Genomic DNA, 27,092 nt, shown 5'->3' with positions numbered 1-27,092 from the left:
GAGCCACGCTGGATCCACAGACACCGGGGAAAAGCTCCAACGGCGACGATTCCACCGAACGCGACCAAACGAGCTGGGCAGTTAGGCCTAGCAGGCACTCCGCGACTCGGCGACCGTCTGCCCACGACCGGCAGACGTGCTGAATGGAATATGCCCGCGCGACCCTTGTGAACCCTTCCCGTGTTATACTTTGATCGCTGACCTCAATTTTAGATTAAGAGGTCAATTTCTTCCTCTTGTTATCTCCTTGTTTCCCGAGGCAACGGTGACTCTCGCCGGTGAAAAAGCGGCGAATCTCCGACAGACGCAGGAAAGGGAGGAAAGGTAAAGCAGCCATCGCTTTGACTAGCAGACGTAAAGCAGACGACGTTAACTGCGCCAACCCGCCGGCGCCGTTAAAGAATGAGGGGCCTCGCCGCACACGAATGGAGGTAAAAAGTATTTGGGAGGGAACTTGCGGACACTAACACGCTCACTCTCGGTTCTTATAGCGAGTTCGTTTCACACGCACTGGCACCGTTCGAGTTCTCTCCCAGAATGCATCGCACTCTCAGAGTGTTGCCGTGTTGCACGGAAAACTGGACTCAAACGAACTCGCCAAATGCACCGAGTGCAGAAGACTGATGCTGCCGCCATCTATGTTGTAGAAAAGGTACCGACTTCAAACCGAAACTAGCGCCTTTCTGATCGGAGTGATGCGTGGGAATGCGAGAATGCAGTCACTACCAACGTTTATCTACAAACGTTGGTCGCTGCAACCTGTAGTTTATAGTTGCGATGACTTCAAGCAGCTCGGCTGCCGTAGAGATAGTTACAGACGGCGTAAATTTCCGCAACCAGCTGTCTACAAAGCAGCTGGTTCCGATCTTTCAATTCTTATAACCGTTTACACTGAAGAAAACTGATGATGCTGTCCGAGCACAAGCATGATCCGTTTGAGCATGGTATTATGCGTGAACCACTGAAAGGGTGCGGCTTAAAACTAGCCTGTTGGAATATCCAGCAAAACTGGGACTTTCGATTTGGATCGTCATTTAGGTGGATCAGATGATCCACCTATAATGCCTCGGTGAGGGCGTCGAGAACGAGAGCATTATCGAACAAAATACGACGGGGCAAGTTAGCTGACGTAGGTAAATGTTAAACATGATGATGTTGCCCAATCCTCGGGTAAAGTTACCATCTTTAGCTTTCTCTGATGCTTATTGGGCAGTCAGAGGTTTCTGCTGAGAGAGTTTTGTCGACAAATGTTAAATTTTTCACCCGCACACGGATGGTGATAGATATCTCGGGGGCCGCTTTTACGTTTGTTCTGAGCATTTCTTTACACACAGGTATATTTCAGCGTCTGTGCGGCAACAGAGCGATTTACAACCTGCAAATAAATCACGGGTTGTCAATTGCTTCCTTCGGGAAATAGTAGACGCTCACAATTCAAGCTCGCGCTTGATTTCGTGGCCCGTGGGACGCGATTTCTATCAGAAAATCTACTTTTTTTCCGTTCGGTTCCGCGACACATCGTAGCAGACGAACCCTCGTCGTCTGCTCCCGCTCCTCGCCGGCCCCGCCGGAGCGAGGCATGACGGGATTGCATTTTGGCGCACTCCCGATTTTCTCGGTGCAGCGAGTGCATGCACGCGTGGGGTGTCAGCGCTGAAACGAACTCGGAGAGTGCAACCACTCGTGGAGTGCCGGCCGAAACGAACCCGTTCCACGCTGCGAGTGGGTACGCGTGGGCAGGAGTGCCGTGAAACGAACTCGGCGCCCCGGGACACCTCGCCAGTGAGTCCTTTGACTTCCCTCCTTGATGCGCGTCTGCTAGTTGTTAGACGAAAACAACGTTCCGCTCGAGTTATTTCGTCTGCCAAGTCGAGTTCGCTCCGAAAGTCGCAGGAAAGGTAAGACAGACGCAGACGATGTTGCGAGCAGACGACGTTGCAAAGGAGCAGACGACGCTCAATAGGGGGTCGCTATCAGCCAATCAGGACTCGGCGTTCTGACGTCACCGCTACTTCCTTTCTCATGCGCAGAAGACGAAAATGAGCCCACTTGCGAGGCGTCGCGGGCAGTGTTGCCAGGTCTACTGATTTATCAGTAGATCTACTGATTTCGTTCCGGGTCTACTGATTCACTGAAATAAATGAAAATCTACTGACTTTTTTTTAGTAAACATATTAAAATTTATTATTTGGCCCCTTCAGTTCCAAGTGTCGCCCATCAAAGGAAAGTCATATTCTCCCAGAATTAAAGCCCTGGCTCTATGGCCCAGAAGCCTGTCGACGGTGACATCTGGGCCAGAGCCATATATTGGAAGAGTTTGGCCAGTCTATGATCCCTCTTCCGAGTGAGCCAGTCAGCCCGTTGCGCAGAGCGAGAGACGTGAGAGAAGGAGCCTGAAGCTAATACTCCTGAGTTTCTTGCTGCTCTGAGCTGAGAGGAGAGGGCCGCCATTCTCATTCATTCGCCCCGCGGAATGCATGGAATCGACATCCAAATTTCAGTTCTTTATTTTTATTTGGAAGGCTCTGGAAAGAAAATTATATAATGTTATTCCCCGGTGGCTTAAAAAGCTAACGAATTAAGTTTCTCCACGTTTGAACGCAAACTTTGGATCAGGCAAAAATCGAGTAATTCACGTATAGCTAACTAAAGTTTACCTGTTTTATGAAGGATAAAAATAGAATGGCACAATACATTTTTTTTTTTATCAGCATTGATTAGTGTTGCGATTTTGTGGATTAATGTTTAAAATCGGGACTGAGCCGCTTTTGGGATCAACAGATGAGTGCGACAGTGCGACATCCACCTGCCGCTATTATTGAAACGAAACCGAAACAAGACGTTCGGGCAAGTGCGCGCGTACATGTCCAATGGAAGTCCTGCAAGGTGTATCCTTACTGGGGTGTGGAAGGTTTTTGACGCAATGCTGTTGTCGCGGAGCACTGTTGAGGCTATGCGTCGTCTGCTACGGGCTTATTTCTTTTTCGGTCTTTTTTTCATTTTTATTTGTGTATATTGCCATGGTATTTATTACTCTATACTATTTCTTCGAAGTGTGGTTTAATGGAAATAGCAAAACATGACAAAACACAGATTTCGTAGAATCTACTGATTTTTGTGCAAATCTACTGACTTTTTGGGGATCAATCTGCTGACTTTGTTTTTCTCCGTCTGGCAACACTGGTCGCGGGTTGTGTGTTGTTTAGCTTTGCTTGGGTGGTGGCTGCTTGTTGCTTTGCCGAAAGAGTAAAGCTATACGCACTCCGGAGTGCGCTTCGCGCGGAAATGGCTATACGCACTCCTCCGAGAGATCATGCCGCTCGGGCCACCCTTTTCGAACGGCGCGTGAATCACTGGGGCGCTCGTTAACACAGCCCCCCGCCTGCGTTCACGCCGCTTCGCGGCGACAGTATCGGCTGCTAATTACTAAGCGTAACCAGTGCACGCCGCTTCGCGGCGTCCAGCCGGCAATTCAAGCCCCGCCGCCCCGCTGTCCCCGATCGCACCTCCGGAAAGGGAGTCCGATACCATTTAGTTGTGCAAAGTTGCTCGACAACATTCAATTTTTTTTCTTTTTTTTTTTTTACTGTTCATTGCAAAAAAGGAAATGTCGTAAATATCGCCAAATGCCTCAACAAAACAAAATGTTTGAGAAAAAAAAAAAAAGTAGGCACACCGCGGATCGAACCCGCGCCCACTTGCGTATGAAGCGGACACCCTAACCACTACGCCATGGCACCACTTAGAAAGCTCGTTGTGTCCACTCTTTTTATACGAGAAAAGCGGAGTGCGTATAGCCATTTCCGTCCGAAGCGCACTCCGGAGTGCGTATAGCTTTACTCTTGCCGAAATGTGCTTTCATTATCTCTTTATCTTCTGAAAAGTGACTGGACCAATCATCCAAACTCGTCTTAACTGCACCTTCGTGTCAACGTTAAATGATTGCGTGATCTCCAGAAATTTGATTGCGTCGGCCGGCACAATCAAATGGGTTCCGACATGTTAGCCCGGGTGCTTTATTAGCAGTTCCTTTCTGCTCCTGTGCACAAACCAGCTCGTGCGCCAGACTCTCTGCTTCATTCGCCTGCAACAGTCGTGTCGGCGGTGGGTGAGTGAGTGAACTAGTCCTCGTCGACGCATACGTATTGCCCTCAAGGCGTCGTGAAAAAAGAGACGGTCAAAATTTTCTCAAGCTTTGGCTGGGCACGTTAGATGCCATTCGTTTGTTTGACACGGAAACTATTAAATGTGGGCCCGGACATTTCATCGAACTCCGTTTAATCGAATACCTTTTCATCGAAAGCCAGTTTATCGAAGGCTGTGTCTAGAGTGCCAGCCGACGGCACTTCACCCGCGCCTACAAGTGCCGTCCAAAAGAAAGTCGGACGGGACATGTATCACTGGGGAGTTCTCCGTTCGTTTTTGTCGGTGTTTATTGGCTTATTACATCATAGATGCAAAACTAACTAGCCCAATTAGCCATTCTTATCGAAAGCCATTTCATCGAACGCCGTTTCATCAAAAACAAAAATAATAGCAGACTTCTTTCTTTTTTTTCTTTTTTTTACATAGAGGGCTAATAATAAGAAACTTTATTTTCTCCGCCATACTTTTTTTTTTATGCGAAAGCATTAATTGTTTTGTGGAGCGAACTGGCATTATCAGCTTTTGAAGCCCCGCAAAACGGCACTTAAATTGGCAGCCCCTAAATTCTCCTGTCCCATGGAGCAAAGCCCACACATGCAGCGAATTGAGGCATAAATTCCCACTGGCTGCGACGCGTCAAATCAGATGCTTCGTCACGGAAGCTGCTGGGGGCTGCTCAAGGTCAAAATGAATGCGCCTCAGAAAAAAAAAACAAAAAAACAGAAGAAGAGCACAGCAACGCAGATGCATGGTCACTGAAGCCGTGAAGTCGAGGTGGTGGTGTCACGCTCCTCCACTGCGCCTGCGCAGGGGGGGGGGGGGGCGTGATGTCACCGCCTGAGTGCAGCATGAAAAAGGAAGCCTTGGCATGCTGCTTGTAGGATGGCGCTGCGTGTAACGAATGCTTTCGCATTCTTACACTTAAGCATTCTTAAAGGCACGCTGACACCGGCAATGCGATCTAGTAACGCAATGACTTTCACCGCAAAAGCGACCATCGCGGGAAAAAAGGGGTGCGATTTGAACAGTCGCTTGCCGATCCGACTTTTTGCGATGTAATTTAGTTGCGGAGCGGCTGAGGCAATCAACGGCGTTCAGAGCGAGAGTTTTTGAAAAGCGACTCGCCAAAGAAGGCACTGGACTCGCTCATCGCGCACGCCAGTGTGACCATCTAATTTTTTTGCAATGTGATCTAGTTGCATCGCACGACTGCTCAATTGCCGGTGTGATTGCGCCTTAAGGGACACTGAGAGGGTATTTATGCTTGCCAAGGTTTTTATTAGTACATGACATAGGATAGCTTAATTAATGGAGCTGTGCAACGATTTTATTGTTGAAAGAATTGGCATCTTCTACTTTTGACATTGTTCATCTTGTCACAAAGGACAGAAAACACACCTCCTTCCTTCTAAATGTTGCGATTCCACCGCATAATCACGAGGCAAAAATTAGAATATTCCTCACCTCCAGCCTCGAGCGGTGGCCATAAGAACCATGCGGCATGACGTCAATGGGGGTCTTGTAGAAAGATAGCAAGTTGTACGAATACCTGCTCGATGAAAGGTAACTCTTCTATAAATCTTGTTGATCCAACATAAATATGAATGCGTCAAAAACCTGGTATCATCGAGAAAACTTTTATTATACAAAGTGTTAGTGGCGCCATCTATCCTAGGTCCACAAAACAGTCAGCTCTATTTGCTACCGCGAACAGCCGCCAGAAGCCGAAGGGGGGGGGGCAGCGCCAACGGGTATGGCCGGACCCAGATGAGACTTTCCTCCTTCCACCATATTGCTTGCGCTGTGCCCGCTAGCACGTGGTCACGTGGTCGCGAGCGGATGAGTTCTTGCTGCTCACTGATGGCTCTAGAGAGCTTCACCGGAACCCTGCGCCACCCCCATTGACGTCACAGCGCACGTGAGTCGGAAGGTGGTGAAGGAGTTGAGAGGTGCCGCAAACCTCAATCTTAGTCCATTTTTAAAATAAAAACTAGGACATGCAGGCAAGAGTGGTTTTTTGTTCTTTACTTCAGAAAGGTCAAAACACCAACTCCCAAATTATTTAAGCAAAGTACTGAAACTATTGCACAGCTCCTTTAACTACCCAGAAAACAATTCAAGGCTCGAAATTCGTTTTCTTTCCGTCCGAAAACCGCCGATCCAGAACTGGCCTGTTTGAGTCGCACTCACTCTCTTCTCCATGGTCATGGGCTGTTTTCTATGGTTTAGACACAACCACCGAAGAAAAAGTCGTGGATCATCGAAGAGAAACGCACAATATTAGAAATAGAATAGAAATATGGTACCTATTTTTTGTGGCTTCTAGAAAGCTGCAAATACGTTGAATGGGGAAAAAAAAGTATCACAGCCACGTGACTTCTGCCACCTCTCTCCTCTATTTATTTTTCCTCCCCAGTCCAGTTTCGGTTTTGAGCAGTTACTTTTTTTTTTACTTTCTCTAAAATATATGTGATGCTTGACATTTTATGAAACCCATGATCATTGGGTACAGTGACGAAGGTACATCCCTTCAAGGGTGTTTCCACATTCTAAAAAAGACTTATTCTATTTCAAGGCCATGTCGTCCTTGAAGCAATGACATGTACTTATGTCGCATGAAGCAGAAAAGAAGGTGTCTTTCTTTGTTTATTCTTCGTCATCAGCAGTACTGTGGACTTACTGGCTTTTCAACCTTTGTTCTTAGAAAGAAAGCCATTTCCTAGGATTGAATGAAAACTCGAGTAAATAGATAAAGAAAAAAAAGTGCAGAGAAGAATAGTTATAGTCTTTTCTGGATCTACCTTTTATACGTGAACAAATAGGAAACAAAATACGTGGTGGAGTACTGCCACTTAACAGAAAACATTAGTACCCACTCAAGTTTCGTAATATTTTGATTCTGTAACCAAACTTTTGGTAAAATAGTGACCAGGCTAGTCATTTTATTTCTAGCGATTTGACTGCAAAACTCGGAAGAAAGAGTAAATAATCTAAAGTGCACTATAATGCTCCAAACTTTGGTTGAAGTGGAATTCAATGAAATGGCATCAAGCGATTCACTGAAAGGTCTTTCAATGAATCGGCGTTCTGTGAATTGGCGTTCTGTGAATCGGCGTTCAATGAAAGGTCCACTTATTCAATGAAACGGCGTTCAGTGAAATGTTCGGAACCCCGTTAAGAGTTTATTTCGTTTTACCGACCTCGGTCGCTTTGGGCAGGTACTGACATTGTTTCCTTGAAGTGTTGCTTCAAAGCGACCCGTCGGCGTAATTGACTGCATCGAAATTGTTTGGGCAGTTTGAATTCCTGGCACTTGAGTGTTTCTGTTTCAAATCACAAAGTTATAGTTCATGATCTCTGGAGACCTAAATGACTTGGTGTTTTTCACCACAGATTTTAAGTTAAATTAATTAGGAAAAAAAAGAAGAAAAAAAATTACCATTAGCACTGCAGACAATTTAAAATAAATGAATGAGGTAAGTGTACCGCCTAGTTTGTCTCTAAATCCAAATATATATATTGCTAGCGAGACCTCGTCAAAGATGAGGCCTAGTTATTAAATTAGATTAAAGTTGTTAAATAAATTAAATGTTAGCAGTTATTAAATTAAATAAAAATTGCCCCAGTTCTCGTCTTGCTTTTTTTTTTTTTTTTTTTTTTTCCCCCTTTCGGTTGTCTTGGGCGTGTCTTTGTACCTGATTGTTTTGATGGGAATTCAGGTGCACTAATGCAGACTACTCTTCATTCTGGTTTTTGACACAGGAGCCCCTGTCTTTCTTTTTCGATGCTCCAACATAGTGTAATAAAGGGGTTTCTCCCATGCATGAAACATGGAAAGTCAGTGACAACTTATAGGGCACAACAACTACTTTTTCCGGAATGAATCAAGTGTTGGTGAGGATTCTTGCCCTGGAAGTAACAGTGTTGCTGTGCTGACTATATTTTACTCGAGAGAAGCTGCAGTCGTGAGGGGGTTTGTTGAGACTGTTTGCGAGCCACCCCATACAGTAATTTATTAGGTTTTACAAAGTATTAGAATATGCGTTTCTTGGCACGGTCATAAAATCATGTTTTCTTTTTATTCTGTTATTCGTAATAATGGAGATGTGATGTAGACTGCAAATTGCCCTTAAAAGTGTTAAACTTTGTGTTGTCATTGCGTGCGACAAAAAAGTTTTTTTTTTTTCTACGTCATCATTATTTTTTTGGATTTTGTTGGACGTCTTAGTTTCATTTTGGTCTTTTTTCAGAGAATTTGAAGTTGTGTTTCAGCATCTACGATCTAGAATCCAAGTTTTTGGACTGGATCTGTAAGTCCAGAGATTGTCAGAGATACGAAACTGGGAAACACATACTCCATCAAGATAGCCCCCCCCCCCCCCCCCCCCCTCCTCTTTTTGTGAAAGCAGATTTCTCTCGAGTCTGTAGATCTTGTCCAAGCATTCCTGGAACATGTTCCTTACAGTGTGCTAGAAACAGTTCTGATGTTGGCATGCAATGTTGGGAAACAAGTTACGGAGGCAAGGTGAGCCTTGTCTGTGTTGGCGAGAAGGCTGGGAGCGACTGGTTGCCCACTATGTATATGGCTTTCTACCTCCCATTAGTATGTATGATCTCTATGCCTCTCCCCTGCCATCCCTCGCACGTCGAGGACGTTTGAAGACTTTTGACTGTAAGCCTCCCTCAATGTGCTGTAGATATCCATAGGACTTCTGCCTGTTCATAAAATAAAAATAACCCTTTGCATAAAAAAGAATCGTCAAACCAGGACATGCTTGTATCAAGGTCTGTCCACAAAGTTGAACTGGTCGAATCTGGTTAAAAGTTTGAAGGTTCGTCGAACCAGTCGAACGCCGAAAGTTCAACCTTAAAATCTGGTTCGACAAAAGTTTGCGACATCCCTAGTGAGAATCACTACCCCTCAAAGAAAGGGTGTTGCTGCGGTCGGTGCTGCTTATTCCATGGTACAGGTTTTCTGTTTGAGTTGGTTTGAGTCGCAAAAGGTCTACTACGTTTTTAAAAAAAGAGGTTTTGGTGAGAGCTTCAGTATATTAGCTTCTTGGATTCTGCGGCCCTCCCCAAGAACATTGAAGTGAACCCCCTACCGAAAAGAGTGTCTAATAGCACGCCCTTTGCTGCATTGCTTGCTTAACTCGTTTATTCCACTTACGAAAGATCTGTTAGAACCGTCTGTTTCGCTTGCCTCGCTTGTTGTACCAACAAACAGGTTGTAGGTCATAACTAGGAGGAGCAATTTTTGCTCATCTCAAGGTAACATGATTGTTGTGACCCGAGGGATATCTATCTAATAACCATCATCAATGCACATAATTTATATTTTCACGGAAGCTAAGAGTTGTGGGGGAAAAAAATGCGTAGGACCTGCGATTTGAAAACCCACAGTAGCAATAATACATAAGTATCCGGCTAGGGATTTCTTAATTTTGTTGCATTTTCACCCCCCCCCCAAAAAAAAAACGAGTTTTTTTTTTAAAGAAATTTATGTAGTGTTTGATAACAGCCGTCTGGGGATCCATGCTTCCCACTTGTGTGTCGAGTAGGCACAAATTGACACAAGCGATTGTTTAAATTTCGGGCGTACGCTACTAACACAATTCGATCATCACTGAAACAGTGAACAATGCTGCACTATTTTCCGATAAAATTGTTTTTTCAACAATACCATGCAACCAAAGATAAAAAAAAAATGAAAAAATTGACAGCGTTTTGCACGCAAACGTGGAGAGCCGATGGGGTGGCCATACTTGTGTCCACACTACGATGATAATGATAGCATGGCAGTAGCGCCACCTATGTTGCGATCTCGAGGCCATTTTGTGCTTTGCTTAGTGTGGTGTGCGTTCTGTCTGCCGCTTGCCTCACGAACGCCTGTTGGGAGGTCCGGCTGCGTTTTACAGGCACACCGCAGCGGTGGCTCCAACGCTGTGAGGAGGCGCGCCTGTTCCACCGTGCCATATCATGTTACCGCCAGGCAAAAGGCTGAGATAAATATGTGGTAAGCGGAGCCCCTCCGGTTGCTTCCTTTATTTACATGGTGTACACAATGACTCTACAGGCCCTGCGGAGCGTGCGGCATGAAAGAGCCTCTCGATGGCTCCGGACCGCGGGCAATTTCTTCGACTCTTGTACAAAACCGCACTAAGAATTCTCAATTCAAAACCACCGTTTGCCTTTATGCCGTCAATTTGTTTCTTTCTGACCACCTTCGAGCATTTTTACAATTCATAAAAAAAATAATGAATTTGTCACCTACACGGTGCTGCTGTAGCCTCAATTTGGTCATATTTCTACCTTTATAATTCCAAATACTCAAAAAACTTATCATTGGCCTTAATGTGGGAGAGTTTAAAACAAATTGAAGATAGCTTTTCTTTAAAGCGAGTTTCAAAATAACTTGTAATTATTAAAATGGCCCCATTTGAGTGGTTCTCATAAATTTATTTTGCTTCTCATGGCAACCATATTTAGCACCAATATTAACAAGATACAGGACAACCCGCTGGCAAAGTTCGAAAATTCTGGTATTTATAAATGCAGAGGAAAAAAAAAAAAGTAAGTATTTTTGCAGAATGTACTATGTTTGCAATTTGTTTTATACAAATTAGTAACGTCGATACTTAATGATAAATATTTTGAGTCAATCCTCCTTATGCATAGTTTGTCAGTAAATATTTCTAGACCGGTCACCAGAACAGTCTTTTTTGCTGATTTGACCCAAATGCCAACTTAGCGCAATTCAAAGAAAGCGCTTTGCACCGAGAGCATGCTTCCAATATTTTTCCACAAGGACAAATTTTTTTTTTTTTTTTTTTGCGGAACAGATTTTATTTTTGTTTTGATGGGCATTGAGTGTACAAAACATTTTTTTCGTAAAAGTTAAAACTGGTCACCGTACTTGGTCGGCCGAACTTATCTGAAAACGCCCAATATTTGACGTATAAAAATAACTAGTGCCAGTTATGATAGTGATAGTAGTATAATGCACATTCGAAGACCTCCAGGTAAGCCAGAACGACATGAACTTGAGTCATTCTTCTCTACGTGGTTCTTCAAGTTGCATTCTCACGTGTCATCACATTTATGTTGACAAGTCGGCCTAGCCGTCTCGTCTCCATTGCAGTTTTCTGTAGCTTCAAATTCTCACGGAAATAGTATATTAACAAATAATTGTTTTCCACATAGTGAAAGAGTATAGCTCTATTGTAACAGTCAAACATGTTTTTCTTTTTGTTTTTATGTACTTTTGGGGCATCTTCATTGTGCACCAGAATTTTTCCCCTTAATATAGACTCTTTTCGAAATGATGCATAGATTATGTGGGACCGCTGTTAGTTGGTCATGCACTGTGAGCACGCATTGAACAGGAGCGCTTTGTCAGCATTCAATGTTAACTCAGATCGAAATGCATTCCACACAAGCGCCGTCTCGGTGTTCGGCACAAACTCGGAACCAATCACGGGCAGGCTTCACCCTTGAAGTGACAACTAACGGTGGCTGCGCATTATCTATGCATAATTTCCCAATTTCAGAAAGGGTCTGTGGTCCTATCACAACAAAAAATTGGTATGCATATACTTCAGAATATGTAGAACACAATTATCTAGGTTTGGTCAGAATGTGTATTTTTTTTTAATATTTATGAAAAAGTTAAGAAACATTTGTTAGCCCTTTGAAATGGCTTTTTGCTATTTTTAATTATTTTAAAATGAAAGAAGCGTCGCACACATTATTTTTGTTGCTCATTGCACTCGGTGGTTTAATAGGAGCGAATTTGTTTATTTTACTAAGCTTTTCTAAGTGTGTTGCCATGCCTCCCATGCACACAAGTACATGTTTTTTTGTTTTTTTTTCTGCATGTACAATGCATCGAGAACTTAAAAAAAGCAAGTTATATGAAATCTAACATCAGACTTATAAACGGAGTATGAAGCACCTTAAGCTGTAAAAATTTTATTTTGACACCGTAATAATAATAATAAAAAATTTCCCCTTGCGCACATTCCTTTAAAAACCTCGCATAGTAATATGGCAGTGGTTGTGCCCAGTAAGCCTACAGAGGAGGCCAATGTAAGATATGTCTCTAACAGGGCAACCTGCATCTCCAAACAAACCAATAGTGACTTGGCATGCATTCTAGGTGTTCTTGTAGGGGGACAAGTATTGCAAGTTTACGTTGGTTTGTCTGATGAGATGGGAAAATTTCTTGCTTTGTACTTTTGTGTATAGAAGTACCGTGTGGCAAGTTGTTTTTTTTTCTTTGCTGCCGCTGTAGCTTGTAGACATTGTGAACACAGTGACACATTTCTAAATTCCCAATTTTTATTTGCAGGTTAATCTCTCTTGCATTGTCTCGGAGCAAATGCAACGAATCCACACATAGCCACTTTGTAGAATAAAGCGCCCACCAGTCAAACCAACTTACGGCGGCTCTGATTCTTCGCATAGATTGTTTATTCACATAGATAAGACATCTTTGGATCAGAACGGATGTTGCCAAGGTTTGGAATTGTGTCCAGTTTGTTGTCCGTTTTCCCAAACCCCAAATAGTCAACCCACCTCACTAATGTCATATCTCTGCAAACGAAACCAGTGTGGTGCAGTAGCCCTCTAAAGGACTTCCCCTAAATGACTCCCTCTAAAGACTTTTTTTTGCTGCACCTTTTTTCAACAACCTCAAATGGTGCCCTGTCCTCTTTTTTGTATTGAAGAGTACATCCATGCTGCCTCAGTCCTTTTAAAAGCAAATACACTGAGTTGTTTTGCATTGCCTCCAATCATATTTACCTTTCATTTTATCTTACTAGTGTACAAAATTGTTCGATATATTCAGCGATGATGCCATTTGTCCTGTTCATGCTTTCCCGGCTTTACCACTTTTGGGTTTCAATGTTCTGTAACAGGTGGGACATGACTATCACTGGAGAGGTTTTTGCACTATTACATGTTCTTTAAACACTACCAGTGCAGCTTGGTTTGCTGAAATTGGCCTTAAAGGTGCACTAAAGACGGTTCTGATATTATCTGTTCTTGGTGATAACTTATCTTATGGGCTCCAGGCATCCTAGAAATCCAAAAATTATGCTCCTACGACATCTGTTTCTCTAATAAAAATGTAATCGAAGTTTGTGCCACACCCCTTTTTGAGCGGAAAAATCCGGCGCCTCCGCTGTTGGCGCTCAGAGTTGTACATGTTACTGAAAAATAGTAAGGAACTACATTTACAACTACTCAAGACTAAACTGTAATTAATTACAATTAGAAGTATTAAAATTAAAGTAAGACAATTACAATGAAAAGTAAGTGACCGTTACCCCCAAAAGTAATCCGTTACTTTCGTGGCATTACTTTCAACCGTAATGTCCTCAAGTAAGAAAAAAAAAGAGGGAAGAGGGTTATTCAAGTTCTTATTGCTGCCACCTGCTTCATTTATTGACCTTGAGTATTTTGAGCAACAGCTGGCTCTCGAAAGTCTCGTCTGACATTTTGCGTCATTTCTTACTGAGATGTAAGAAAGCTATGCTGAACACCCTTTGAACTGGGGCAGTGGATGAGAGTGCCATATTGTGCCTCACGAATGGTTCATGCTCTGAATTGAGCTTCTTCAGCGTAACTACGGATGTACAATTCACCTTGTGAAAATTTGAGCAAAGCTTCGTCGTTGCGGCCGTTGCCTGATATTCGAGAGTCTCGGTAAATCATTCCGATACCTTCGATAAATATACCCGATAACGATATGATGCATGCGCAAATGCGGCGGCGGAGCATCGGGTATCGTTATCGGAGTCATCGAAACAATCTGCTAAAATTCTCTATTGTAGAAACCGTGAAGCTGTAGAAGTCCTCGTACAACTAGCCAAGACTGGAATAAGAATTGATTTGTGTACATCTTACTATACTGGCATATATTGCCAGGCAATAGCAAAACATAGTTGGCCCAGTAAGGTGATAATTAAATAATAAATAAGGTTTGGCTCAAAATTTTTCTTCCTTTGGTTCTGAATAGGTCTAGCCTCGGTTGAGACATTGGTGAATAAGAAAACGTTTTCAACATATGAATATAAGTAATAGGGGAAGAAAATACCAGGTCAGTCATAACGACAATTAATTAGAACGTCGGTTAAAACAAGGAAATGTAAACGCACGTTTGTCGTGTGTACCTTTCTTGATACCGTTCAAAAATTCATGGAGGACGGACCAAGTGCAATTTACTCGGGTGTTCTCCAAGTGCAATTTACTCGGGTGTTCTCCAGATAGATGTTCGCTAATGCCACGGGCAGCGAAGGGCAGAGAACTAAGCAACACTATGGCCCCACTCATGAGTTTCACTCTCTCCTCGAGCCCGAAATCTGAAGTCTACGTCAGCCACCATTATGTTTTATTTGTAAAAAATCTCTGCTTGAGATACAATGTGTCCTGCTGGGGTAAAAACGGGAAAAAACAACAAAAAGCCAAAGACTATTATCATTTTCAAAGTGTTTGCAAAAAGCTGACTCACAAAAAGGGTGACTGATATGCAGATAACTTGGCTGGAATTCACAAATAAAGTGGGCCTACTCTAGAAGTTGGATTACAAATAAAAGTAAGTAGCTTTTAAAACAGGGTAAAAAAAGGTGAAAAGAAGCAGAAAAAATACATCCTGTTTTCTAAGAAAAGATAAGTGTAAAAAATACATCCTGTTTTCTAAGAAAAGATAAGTGTGCTGCAATGCATGAGGATGCTTGCGGCAAGAACACCTTCCCATATTATCACATCTCTTTTAGTGGATTTTAGGGTAGATGGAGCGTTCTCTCCTATTGTGACATTATGAAAATGGTCGTAGTCACTATAATTGAAAAGGACATTGTTAATTCTTAATAATAATAATAATACTTTATATGCATATATTTGAGGAGATCCAGGCCTGCAAGGGCCGCAGAACGCAGAGTGCCCATACCAAAATGCCTGCGGCCCCAGCTTGGTCCTATTGTTCATAGTTGTTTACGGGTCAGTTTGTGTGCCTTGGCTGTGCACTTACCGCCTTGAGCTTCTCAAAGAGGCACACAATCACCTGGTGTCCGTCTCTCCCCGTCTTCGATTGCGAGGAAAAAACAAGGGGATTAAAAAAAGCAAATATAGCTTGCCTCCCACTTTTTTTTTTTGTAGAAATATTTATTTGGACTTTTTAACATTATTGTTAGGGTCTAAAAAAAAAAAGATAGAGGGGCTTGTTGTTGTAAAGAAAGTCTTTGGGGAACTGGAGAGTGCCAAGCCTCTTTGCGCTGGTCAATGCGCATGACAGTCTGACTGCTCTGACTTCACCAAATTAAAAACAACCTTTTTTTTTAAAGGGGGGGGGGGGGGGGGTCATCCAAGAAATGTAACGGATTACAACGAATCCGTTACATAAATATGTAAGGGAATTACTTTATAATTACTCTAGCAAATATGTAATTATTTCTTTACAAAATTACTGATAAATGTAAGAAATTACAAGTAATTTCATTACTTGTAATGGATTACGTACTAGTCTGCCGGTGCCTCCGCTTACGATTGGCTGAAGTGCGCCTCCGCGGAATTTTGTGCTCCAGATTTTTCCACTCAGAAAGGGGCCTGGCACGAACTTCAATCACATTTTTAGTAGGGAAATAGACGTCGCACGAGCATAAGTTTTAGTTTTCTGGAATGCTAAGATCCCGTAGCATGAGTTATCACCAAGAACAGACAATCTCAGGAACGTCTTTGGTGCACTTTTAAATATGGACAGTGTTGTGTACCGTACCATTGCATTGAGATCTATCATGGTTGTCTATTCAGCCTCTTCTAAACCTTGTGGCAAAATCTGTGGCCATTGTCTCAAAGAAAATCTAGGGAATACATCCCTAGGGAATGCATAGGTTAGGGAGAGCTTCATTACCACCAGCCACTTTTTGGCATGACGAGTTCTTTGCGACCATCACCACCAATGTTACAGCATTAAGATTGAGTGTGGCCCAAGCATAGAAAACTGCAGATAACTGCTCTCTCCCTCAAACCAAACTGCCGCACTAGATCCAGTCCGCTGGTCCAGTCTTCATGCGATTGAAACCAGTTTGAAAGTGCTATGTTAAAATCATTACGTTTTCTTTTAGCCAAGGGGCCTGCCTCTCTCAACACAGGATCCACCTATATGATTTTACTAGTGTATAATATGTTGTTACGTGGCTGCAACCAATATTTCAATGCCAGCTCACAAGTTGGGGGATGGGGGGATGGAAGTAGAAACTGCAGATTTTGAGTATTCATCGGGCGTAAAATAGAAAAGTTAGCTAAGTGCTTCGAAGTATGTAGGCAGTGACTGCCGGAGTTATATTTAGTTTTAGTATGGAGTGGGTGTTAACACACCTAAAGCATTCTATGTATTGAATCTGCTGTCCTTAAAAAGACGCTGAACTCGCACAACATTTTCTTAAGTGCCTACATTGGGTATGTACGTCGGAGAATGTACTTTTCCTGTAAAAATATTAAGGCGTTATGTTGCGAGACACATTTGGAGTTTAAAAAAAAAATTCTGAAACCTGCTTTGCTTTTGAGATGTCGACCCTGAAACAAAAGCATATGTCGGAATTGTTCCTTTCTCAAAACGAGTTGTCCACGTTAATATTGCGCTAAATGTTTTTGTTTTCTTCTTAAAAAAAGTTGATATTGTGACAGATGTGTCCTATCCAGGCACTAAAAAAACAATGTTTCTTGGGAGTGCGGTATTCGTTTAAGTTAATGACCACCTCACACTGCGCCATTGTTGATGCTCAGGTACACTTTCGTTTTAAAGCTGCTCCTCTTGGTAAAAGAAGAGCCTGTGGAATAAAATTTGGCTTGCTTTTCTCGCAGGGCCTGACCCCAGAGCCATGAAAGTCGAAGACGAGGCCCTTGGCCGTGAAGAGAACACAGAGGGCAAACACTTTTCTGAGAACGACTCGTTCACCATGTGGCAGCAGATGGCGCACCCACACCAAGAGAAGTATCAGTGCCGGTTCTGCCCTTTCTCCTGCTCCCGCACGTCGGGCATCAAGATTCACGAAAGGAAGAACACAGGCGAGAAGCCCTTCAGCTGCCACGTCTGCCACAGAGTGTTTGCTGTGAAATGTAACCTGCAGGTTCACATGAGAATTCACACAGGTGAAAAACCGTTCAGGTGCCAGACTTGCCAGAAGGCTTTTTCACAGAAAAGTGCCCTGCAGGCTCACGTGAGGGTTCATACGGGTGAAAGGCCGTATAGGTGCCAGATTTGCCATAAGGCATTTGCAGTTAGCAGTGACTTGAAGCGTCACAAAAGAGTCCACACAGGTGACTAACCGTAGAGCTGCGGAACGTGTGGGGTTACGTTTATCGTGCCGTTCCAACTGAGGTGTCACGAGGGACTTCACGGTGGAAACCCTCCAATTCATTGCAAGTGGTGTGAAGAAAAGTTTGTGCAGAAATCTTATTTAAATGCACATCAGAAGGGGCATCATCCGTGGGGGATGTCCGTTGTGTAGTAAAGGGTCATGTAGCTTAATGTATTTGCACAGTGTCACTGGGTTGACCACCTGTTAACCAGGGTGTCTAGCAACCGGGAATTGTCGGAAATTTAGTTACCGGGAAAAATCAGGGAATTGTCAGAGATAGTGTGAAAAAGCAATCCCAGTCAGGGAAAACGAGCCGGAAACGCCGTCGAGTGCCCTGAGTAAAGACTTGAGGACTTGGGTGCAGAAAAATAGGCAATAAATTCTGTTTAGAGCGGAAGCCGGGCTCTGCTCACCCGATGTAGAGTGTGCTACCCGATGCAAAGGGAACAGCCGACAAACCCAGTCAATCTTTGGATTGAGGGTGCAACACTAGGCTAAATACAGTTAAAGCTACTAGATTTAGTAACAAATGGGAAAGCCGCAGACCTCTATCCAATCCAAGCCGAAAGTGTCCATTTGGCGGCCATGCTGCCATTCGGTTATTAACTAGGCGTGTGTGTGGTTGAGCGTCGTGTTGTAGGTAATTGCGTACCGCCGCCGATTCGCCGTTTCCCACGTGGTCCGTCAACAACCCGAGTCCAGCCTGGTTCTTTCACGGGAGCGGGATTCCGCTCCCAGTTTATTGGTACAATAACACACAACGCTACAAAACACTCAACATAAACTACAAATACCAGCTACATTACACAAATATTTACAGACGCACATTAAGCCCAACGCTAAACACAAAGAACGCCCTTAGGCCTCGCGTCCCACGATATCCTAGGTCCAGTCGCCACCCACCTGCCTGCCTGCGTCTCGGTCTCGTCCGAAGTTCTTGGAGGCCTCTCGCCCCCTGCCCTACCGAGTATATATCCATCGATGGGCGACGAGGCTTCTCCTCACCCGCCACAGGGGCGCCTGCAGCGCCCTCCAGTGGCTAGGAGAGAAAGCGGCGCGTCGGGAGCTGGATTCGAGATCCCGACCGACCCCGCGGCGACACGACCATGTGATCGTGTGTGAGGCGAGGCAGCTACGCAGCTGCCTGGCGGCCAAGGATTGGCAGAATGGTTTGATGGACGCCCTCGTGAATGCACGGTGTGCCATAGTGTTGTCATCGTGTTTCTGGAAGTGGCCTCTTCACTGACAATGTCGCCGGCAAGAAAGGGCTCATTTGATCCAGACTGGAAGAACCCGAATATTTTAAAATATGAAAGTTGGATTAAGCCCGTGCAAAAATGATCCTCGCAGTGCTCAATGCTCAATGCCTTGTGTTGTAATGGTCTTATACACGTAACTGCCTCTACAGTGGTCAGGGAAATTCACCTGAATTAGTCAGGGAAAACATGAAAAAGTCAGAGAATTTCAAAATAATAACTTGCTAGACACCCCGGTTAACTGATCACTTATTGATGATTCATCCATAATCTACCAATACTGACTACCATCTATTGCTTTCAAAAGTCGGGACAACAAAGAGAACTATCACTAATAGAGAAGCCCTCGGTGCCCATCGCAACGAGAATATACCATATTTTCCGGACTATAGGTCACACTTTTGGAAAGGCCGCACCTCACTGTAAACGACTATTTTATTAAAACATTGGCATGTGGGCTGCACCTTTATACAAGTCGCATTTAGATATTTGTACGATGGGCGCGACAAAGATAATTTTAAAAGCCGGCATATGCGTATTATGATGGCAATATATTCGGAAGCGAGAGCAAGTTTCAATATTCTCTTCAACGAATTGAGCGAGAAATATAACTGCCGTGGCACATTTCCATAGTTAAGGCCTCTAGTTATGGAAGAAAAAAATGCATATAAGTTGCATGATTGTATAAAATGCACCGATGGAAATTTTTGGGAAAGAAACGCAGCCTATTTATTGGGTGATACGGTAGGTACATCTTTGTTCTGCCACGCTGCAGAGTGCTTTACTTTCTACCATTCCTGGCTACATCAAGCTGAACACATTTCATGACTTTGCACTCTAGCAGCTAGGCACCGGCTGAAGCAATACAATACAGACTACATTCTAATTACCAATTTGAACATACTGCAATCTGTGCCCATGTAAGCCAATAAGGTTTGTGCGTCGGACGCAGCAGGACATTCTTCGTTAAACACACACTTTGATTACGAAGGAAATGTGTGCCTCTGTCACTGCCTAATAATTTTATTGTAAATTGTACACATGTTCAGCCCTGTGTTGCGAGTCTAACTAAAAACAAATGAAAGAGAAATTTTGTGTAATATCAAGGGTAGTTTCAACGTTTATGTACAATTGAGGTGGACCAATTCTAATTAAACCACCATAAAGGAAAAAAAAATCTATAGTAATAGACAGGTCAGGAAGGGTGGTCTGCTTCATTTATTCTGATATGCTTTATCATTGTTTACCTTTTTTCTCCTTATTGATCCATTTTTTAGTTTTTTTTATTCTCTTAGATCTTTTTGCATATACTTAGTAGTAATATAATTTTATTTGCAATTATGTTCTACCTTTTAAATATCTTCTTTTGAATAGTTTCAATTTTTATTTGCAGATACTTGGCACAGTGCCCGTAAACACTTATTCCATATTGTAATATCGACTTTCCTAAGGAATTGTATATCATTCAAAGTACAGAATGGGGAACTGAACCTTGAATATGAATCATGTGCCGTCAGTATTCTTCATTTCTTGCGTACCTGTTCTACATGAATTTTTTTTATTTAAGATGATGATCTCTGTACATTCCAAGGTACCTTACATTGTCAACATATTCCAGTGCCGGGCAAGAACAGTTGTTACAGTTTTTCTCGTGTATTTTTGTTGGTACTTCAGTTGTTTTTTTTTTCTTGGGTCTCGAAGTCACATTATGTGGGGTTTTGAAAAAGTTTACGATTATTTGATTTTTATGAAACCATTGAAGAAAATTGAAAATAACTTCCTGAAACTCCCCTTCGGCGTTTGTATATTTTTTGTGGACGTAGGCAATTATTGTATCGTCAAAAAATTTAAAATGATTATTTGTTATTTTGACCTGGGTTATCTCATTAACATATAAATTAAAAAGTAATGGGCCAAATATTGTTCCCTGTGGTTGACTCTAATTTCCCTATTATATTTACAACCTAATCGCACCACTTTGTGTCTATCAAGGAGGTAATTTTGAAATAAGTCAAATGCCCTCTCCCGAATTCCTGTTCTATTTAATGTCTCTAATAACATAGAATAATTTATCGCTTCAAAAGCCTTAGTAAAATCTATAAACAATGCTACTCTATATTTCTCGTTGTCCATGCTCTCATACTTGAATAAATAAAGTCCTAATAAATTGCATGTTCCTATATGTCTCTAATCTCGTACTGTGTATTAATAACTATATTATGCTTCACGATAAAGCTTCACTCTATTTTTTCATCTTATAATTCAATACCAAGAGTATACACACTGGTCTATAACTAAGAAGTTTGTTTTCCTCACCTTGTATATGGGCCTTCTACAGCTGTTTTAAGTTTTCCAGGAATGATAGCCCTAGAGAATATACAATTGTATAGCTGGATCAGATTGGGTTTTAACACATGAATGTGGTATTTAATATCCCTTGACCTTTGTTTCCATTCATATCTGGGACAAATAATGAATTATGTTCATTTGATTAAGTTGTCTTTGTTGGTCTTCTACAAAAGGTTTCGATTGGCTATACATATTCTGTAGTAAAATCGTTGGCAAGCTTTTCTATGTTATAATTAGGGCCAAAGTTACTTTTTATTGTGTCTTCAGTTGATTTGTTCTTTTTCTGTCCTAACAGCTGATTCACTGATGACCAGCACCGTGCTGTATTTTTTGAATAATTATTCCTTTTTGAAAGATGTTACTTTGTTCCTAATTTCCCGATGATTGTTTTTGTTTCTGTTGTTATTAGGAAAGTGTTAAAAGAACTGCCTGTGTTTTTTCCCGCAAGGGGCGTCTACACCTTACATGTTAGGTGCTTGGTGAGTGGCGTCACCATACCCACATGCAGGGGGCACTTGCTTTAGTGGGTGCTTGGTGAGTCACTACGAAACCCGAGGGGTGTAGCCCGAAACAACCCATTCCCGTTTGAACCCGTCCCGTTTCGACCCATTCCCGAAACGACCTTCCCGTTTGAACCCGTCCCGTTTCAACCCATTCCCGAAACAACCTTCCCGTTTGAACCTGTCCCGTTTCAACCCGTTCCCGAAACGCCCTTCATATTTGAACCCGCCGTAGCCAAGACATATTTTACGTTTGAATTCGTCCCGTTTAAACCCATTAATTGGTATAAAACCCCGCGCAACTCAACCTCTTCGCAAAAAGTGTCCATCCTTCTAATCCTGGTTTGCGCAGTTTTTCTGCTTAAGAATATGTCCCGAAATCATCTCAATGCAATTAATACAAAGGTGCAGGCGAGCAATTCAGTTACGTTGAGAAATATCTTTGCTTGTAAACATATTATTAAAATATGCCATACTTTCAGACAAGCTTCAACGAAATATATTTCTAATTGAACCACTTAAAATATTTCTTTCAAGATGGTCCCCAAAATGTGTAATTACGAAATGGACTATGTACACTGCGCGACAACGTTACCACGAACACGATCTTGGCGATTTTTCAAATTTTACTTCAAAATGGTTTTAGAAGGTATCACATTTTACCGCTTAGGTTAGTGGCACAGATGAGGACTTTCAAACGCACTAGTAATATTAATGGCAGTCTTCTGATTTTTTTGTAGATAAACAGCTAAAACCAACAATCACTTGTTCGCGCTAATGGTTTCGCGCTCTGTACAATAACAGGGAGCTTTCGTAGACCGTTTTCGAAGTCGCGCGACGCTCCTTAGCAACCCGCTACGATACCCAGAACTCTACAGTCAAGGCCATCGGCGCGTAGGTGCAGTAGCAGCTTCTTCGTTGCGGAGGGCTTAGCGAAAGGGGAAACGCGGTCTACGAAAGCACCTAATGAAGTCTTAGAGTAATGCAGGCAAGCACTTTGAGTAAGCAAAAATTAGCGTTGCCTAAGTTTTTATATCGCGACGCTACTTTTAGGTTACCCAAAGCGCTTACGAACGTTATTCTAAAACTTCCTTATATTGAACGGGATACTTTTTAAAAGTGATAAATCAGACAGGCTGACGAGCATATGATTGCAACTTCATTTTTTTTACAAGTTCAAACACAGAACCGTTGAGTACACAGCCAAAAATTATAAACCACAAAATGCAGTCGCCTTGGTTGAGGAAGTTGAGAAGGAAAATCGCGCCATCAGAAAGGCGGCGCTCCAATTGTGATAGTTCGCGGCGTTCACCTGGCCCGCACGGCACCACCATTTGCAAGCTGCTGCAGCGATATCCTTCTCAAGGATCATCCCGTTTGCAGGTCGATGAAGTTGTAAATGTTCGAGTGAGCCCTCCCTGACACAGCGTTTATCTTACGGTGCCATGTCTCCGAGGTTGTTTCGGGAGAGGTAGAAGTGATGTGAGCAAGGAGAAGAGACACTGGACACTTGAACCTAATCAACTGTTAACGAACAATACAAACTAACCGAACGATGGCCGAAGCGGGAAGGTTGTTTCGGGAAAGGGCGAAATGGGAAAGGATGAAATGGGAAGGTCGTTTTGAGACGGGTCGAAACGGGAAAGGATGAAATGGGAAGGTCGTTTTGAGACGGGTCGAAACGGGAAAGGATGAAATGGGAAGGTCGTTTTGAGACGGGTCGACACGGGAAAGGATGAAATGGGAAGGTCGTTTTGAGACGGGTCGAAACGGGAAGGTTGTTTTGGGAATGGGTAGAAACGAGAACCACCCAACCCGAGCCATGCGGGTTCACCCACCCATGACTGACTGTGCTTGGCTTAACCCGTTTCCGGCGCGAAGGGGATCCTGGTGGTTGAGCTGAGCCCGGGGTATGTTTGAACCCTTTGGGGCCTCCCGGACGAGGCAATATTCGCGACTCCAGCAACCTATAGGGGGCGCCACCACCAAACAAACATGGCGGCTGAGTCCAGGTCGCGGCGGCTCGGCCGGGCCGCCTGAATGGGTGGCGCGTTCAATTTAACAGATTTTCTTTTGTTTAATGCCCAATTTTATAGCTATTTGAACTGAGACGGTGAAGTGTAGCCGGTGCAGATAAACTTGCAAAGCATAGTTTTGTTTTGCCGGTGTTTTTTTGTTCTTTTCGTGTCAAACTTTTGTTTCGGAGATTTCGTTCAAAACCGAAACTATGGGCTCCGGAGAGACGGTAATATACTAATCAGTTTTGATCATCTAAGGAAAGCGGCGATGACTATAGAATTGTTCCACAGATAGTAACTTTTCAGCTAACTCGCATGCCTCGACCATGCGACTTATCTGTCCGCGGAATCGAGCTTTTGTGCGTATCCGCGTTTACGAAACAGCTCCAGTCCTCTGCTCGGCCATCAACACAGGCTACAGGAAAATTACGAAAATTAAGCAACCGCTTTTTGAGCCAAGGACCATGTTAACTCGCCGGCGCCCAACTAAGCAGCTGATACTCGTATTTCAATTCAGGTTTTAGTAGCAATCGAGAAGTCATTTTGACGAGCGGGTTATGTATTATATTACGTACTATGGTCCCACTAAAGCGATATTAGTATATCCTTCGGGTTGAAATATGAGCTTAGTTGACTAGCTATTAGGTGAGCTGCTGAATGAAAGTATATTTGACAGACGAAGACATACTACTTAAATTTAGCCAAATGGTTCTATAGCCGGCAGCACGGAGACAAACTGAAGAGAGTCTTCATTGAAGATTCACGCAGAACCTCTCTGCATTGAACTTTGCTTCAAATCCTGAACGGAAAAAATTAGTATTTTCTTGTGGCCGGTGAACTTGATCAATGTAGACGTATATTACTGCTGGCTTCGACGTCCTGGTAATATAAATATTGGAAGCGCGATAGGTCAAAATGCCGTGGCAGCATCTTACGTTGCGAGACTTGTCTCCCACCTTTTGAAAACAGATAATTTCCCTCATTCATCATTTGCAACGAGCAAGTTTTCCTGAATCAAGTAATTGCGAAATCAGCCCAACTCCTTCAGTGTGGTCCAGAGGCTTTTTCGGCGAAAAGCAGCCAAGATGAATAGCCAACGCACCGACCGGCGTGGGTGGCTCAAACTTGAAGCTAGCCGAACATAACCAAACTCAAGAAAAGCAGCTATCGAACCTTCCCATTCACTTGACTGCAACATTTATGTTCCCTCCAGTATCAGTTACCAAGCAGTCGTCACTCTGAATGTGATTCGAGACAGACAAGAAATCAAAAATTTTTTCTGTGATTCCTCCCCATCCAAGAAATCGAAAGCACGTGACCGTGTGCTGTGGAGTAAACGGGCTTTCAAACACGTAATAGAAGAAAACAATTTACTGAGGTTTCACCACACTAATGATCACTCAGGCAAACTTAAGAAATATTCGGACCTTCGACAAAATTACATTGTTCGCCACCGCGCCGACAGCACGTCTCCGCGAAAACCACCAGAGACGCCGAGGGGCGCGGAGCGACCTGGACCGGCTGGTTCCCGGTTTTCCCGCTTGGCGGCGTCCGTTTTGCTGGAGTCGCGAATAGCAATTTGCCCCCTGCTTCTCGTAAACGGGTGTCCTGGCTTGGCCCGACCAGGATGATTCAGTCGGTCGCCTTTCTTCTCCTCTTTTACCTTTGCTTGTTTTCTCTTTCCACCCTTCTTTCCTCTTTCAGCTTCTTTGGCGGCAAGGGCTAACCTTGGGTGGTGACAGATACCCTTGTCCAGATCCACACTTGGCTATAGTTTCCCGGCAGCACTGTTAATGTCTCCAGCAAAGCCCTTCTTGCTATGGTGCATTACCTAACCCCTTGTTGGGATTGGTGGTAGGTGGTGGACCACGGATTCCAAACACCCTTGCTTTTTTATGGCTTCCCACGCTCCTAAACCCCGAGCGGAGTGACCTTCAAGATGGGGCTGCCCCGCCCCTCTTTCGAAAAAGCTAATGAACCAAGAAAAATATCCTAGATTTCTTGTAGTTCACTTCAAAAGAGAAATTGTGCATGTGTCAAAAGTTTCTTCCTTTTTATTGCGAAGCGCTTAGAACAAGTGATTGGAAAATGTTATAAGCATAGAGGCTAGCTGGGGCATCCTTGTTGAGGTAGAAAATAGCCCTCAAAGCACAACACCTTTGAAGGTGACAAGCCTGGGAGAAAACCAGGTTACTGTAACTGCCCACCATACCCTGAATACTGTTTGCGGTGTCACCTCTGAAGATTACTTTCTCGAATGCAGTGAAGAGGAGATCCTCAAAGGTCTGCGCAAGAGTGCTGTTGTAGCTGTTCGACGGATTTGTTTTAAAATGTGATGGACAAGAAAAACCAACCCAACATCTGATACTCACATTTGAACTCCATGCTCTTTCGTCCACCGTGAAGGCACGGTACTTGAACTGTAGAGTCCACCCTTCCATTCTAAATCCTTAGCGGTATTTCCGCTGCCAACGTTTTAAGCATGGTTCCCGAAACTACTGCGGCCGAGAAACATGTGGGAAGTGCTGTCGTACTGACCACGTTGCGGACATCTGTGAAAATGAACCCAAACGTGTGAGATGTAGCGGATCTTACCCTGCTCTCTTTCGCCCATGCCCAAAATGAAAGCAAGAAAAAGAAGTATAGACTTTTAATGTAAAAACATAACCTTAGCTACTAAGCAGCCAAAGAACAGCTTGCCTTTCAGGCAAGGGGTTTTTGTGCCCAGGCAGTGTGGAGGGGACGCCTCTGTCTGCGGCATCCGTGGAGACAGACTTCCCCTGAAGATCTGTCCTCCCTATAAAAGTCCCCTTCCGAACCTCTGAAGGTGACACACACTCTGTCACCTGTTACTTTCAGAAAAAAGTAGCAAAGTTACCGTTACAGTTACCGCAACAAAAGAGTAACTCGCTACAGTTACAGTTACTTTTAAAAAGTAACGACGTTACTTTTCAGTTACTTTTCTACAGCACAAAAAAATTAGGAAAAACTGGAAAACGTTCCTCGCCAAGTTTTATTGCATAAAATTGAAAGAACGCTTTTTACGCTTTTGTTAGCAGCCACCTTCACTATAGCAAAATACTCTGTACGCCGGCCATGGTAGTTCTTTGTTCTATCAACATTGTTATCCTTGGTAGCACTAGCACATTGCTGGCTTGTTGACAGTTGCGCTGGGTTCACAGAGTCCCTGGTCATATTTCAGTTTGTACCCGGCAAGCCAGAAACAAACCCCGAGCAGACAGCAGTAAATTTTGCCTCGACTGTTGACACCACGCCGGAGTAGTGGCGCAAATCAAAATATGAAACATGCGCAGTGCCCTCCGCGTGTATTGCTGTTTCACGGTTGATTCACCCGATTAAAAAAGGTTTGTACAGAAAAAAAGAAAAACCGCAACGTAGATAGTGCTTCAAGATACTCAGATGTAAGTGTTGAGTCACAAAGCACAAGCCTGTTTGTAC

At 43.4% G+C, this 27,092-nt stretch overlaps 1 pseudogene; it reads left to right on the top strand.

Moving 5' to 3' along the window:
- The first annotated feature begins 4,024 nt into the window (after positions 1 to 4,024).
- The window catches only part of LOC121833243, a 37,171-nt pseudogene continuing 14,103 nt past the window's right edge, over positions 4,025 to 27,092 (top strand).

The sequence above is a fragment of the Ixodes scapularis genome, unplaced genomic scaffold (assembly GCF_016920785.2).
Source record: "Ixodes scapularis isolate PalLabHiFi unplaced genomic scaffold, ASM1692078v2 PGA_scaffold7__128_contigs__length_106722199, whole genome shotgun sequence".
NCBI lineage: Eukaryota > Metazoa > Arthropoda > Arachnida > Ixodida > Ixodidae > Ixodes > Ixodes scapularis.
This window is presented reverse-complemented; position numbering and strand designations above follow the sequence as displayed.